Consider the following 1,948-nt stretch of genomic DNA (forward strand, 5'->3'; position numbering starts at 1 on the left):
AAGCTTCACCTCCAAAGCTTCACCCACAAAGCTTCACCTAAAAAGCTTCACCCAAAAAGCTTCATCCGAAAAGCTTCACCTCCAAAGCTTCACCCACAAAGCTTCACCTAAAAAGCTTCACCCACAAAGCTTCACCTAAAAAGCTTCACCCAACAAGCTTCACCCGAAAAGCTTCACCTCCAAAGCTTCACCCACAAAGCTTCACCTAAAAAGCTTCACCCACAAAGCTTCACCAAAAAAAAAAACTTCACCCGAAAAGCTTCACTTAAAAAAGCTTCACCTACAAAGCTTCACCTAAAAAATCTTCACCTAGAAAGCTCCCTCTACATACTTTCACCATCAAAGCTTCACCATCAAAGCTTCACCTAGAAAGCTTCATCTACAAAGCTTCACCATCAAAGCTTCACTTAGAAAGCTTCATCTACAAAGCTTCATCTACAAAGCTTCACCATCAAAGCTTCACCTAGAAAGCTTCAACACCAAAGCTTCACCTACAAAGCTTCAACACAAAACCTTGCTCCAAATAAACAAATTTTGTTCACAAAACCCAAGATGCCCTTGAACTTGTACAAAAACACTTGGGTAAACAAAAACATTTTTTGTTTTACACCCACAAGGGCCCAAAATTTTCCTTCTTATTTATTCACTTATATATGTTCCCAAACATATTATAATAGATCCAACAACAAGCCAAAGTCCCAAGTTTCATAATGGACAAAAGTACAAGCAATTCATCAATAATGAAGGTGCTACAAAAATTGGAATCTGCCCCAAAATAGAAATCCAACCCAAGAGACTTTTTCTCTCTCTCCCTCTTCCGCCTCCTTTCATCTATCAAATTTCTGCAACCTCTGCTCTTCTCCAATGGAGCTGAATTTTGGACACCCTATAGTTCTTGAGCATATGAACAACTTTCAAGAAGGAACCATTTCTGTTTGAGCGACGGAAATTAAAGTGTTGAAGCTCCAAACATGATAGTCGGCTTCTTGCAGATTTCGAAGCTGTTGTGATGTTTCGAAGATCTGGAAATATTTAACCGTTAGTTCATCCTGAATTTTTGATATGTTATGAAAGAGTCGATGAGGAACAACTTCAATGAAGAAAGCATACCGATCTGAACAAGAGAAAATGGAGTTTCGAAGCTCACAACAAATCTGACGGGTTGACAGAAAAATAATAACCAGTCATTCATCATACCTGGATTTCTGGAGTTATACTGCTCCGAGGGATCTCAAATTTGGATATGTTGTAGTTCACAAGCTGAGGAACAACTTCAATGAAGAAAGCATGCTGATCTGAGCAAGAGAAAATAGATTTTCAAAGCTCACAACAAATCTGACGGGTTGACAGACAAATGATAAACAGTCACTCATCATACCTGGATTTCTGGAGTTATACTGCTCCGAGGGACCTCAAATTTGGATATGTTGTAGTTCACAAGTTAGGGAACAACTTCGATGAAGAAAGTATATTGATCTGAACAAGAGAAAATGGAGTTTCGAAGCTCACAACAAGTCTGACGGATTAACAGAACATTGATGAACAGTTACTCATCATACTTGAATTTCTGAAGTTGTACTACTCCGATGGATCTCAAATTTGGATATGTTGTAGTTCACAAGATAAGGAAAAACTTTCATGAAGACGACTTTGCAATCTGAGCTATAGAGAAAGGTGTTATCTTGCATCCACTCAGGCTAATTAGTGGAAACGAAAAGCAATTCCACCAAAGAAAAGATGAAAAAGAGAGAAAAGCTACTAATTGCACTTGATCTTGTCTAGTCAATAGCATGCAACATCAAACACACAAAAGTTGGAAATATTTTTAGATAAAGCATATACGAATGTGTGACATCGAAACAAGAATTCGTTACTTTGACAAATTAGTAACACGCGAGACACCTCATTCGGCAACTCTCTTCGCCTGAAGACTTGGGGGACTCCCACC

At 38.6% G+C, this 1,948-nt stretch overlaps 1 long non-coding RNA gene across 1 annotated transcript; it reads right to left on the minus strand.

Moving 5' to 3' along the window:
* Window positions 1–617: 617 nt before the first annotated feature.
* On the minus strand, window positions 618–1,678 carry LOC126605356 (uncharacterized). Its single transcript, XR_007616924.1, has 3 exons — window positions 1,379–1,678; window positions 1,198–1,295; window positions 618–1,022 (listed from the first exon to the last, which is right to left on the minus strand). It is a non-coding gene; the product is annotated as an uncharacterized LOC126605356 (long non-coding RNA).
* Window positions 1,679–1,948: the final 270 nt, after the last annotated feature.

Source organism: Malus sylvestris, chromosome 15 (assembly GCF_916048215.2).
Source record: "Malus sylvestris chromosome 15, drMalSylv7.2, whole genome shotgun sequence".
NCBI classification, from domain to species: domain Eukaryota; kingdom Viridiplantae; phylum Streptophyta; class Magnoliopsida; order Rosales; family Rosaceae; genus Malus; species Malus sylvestris.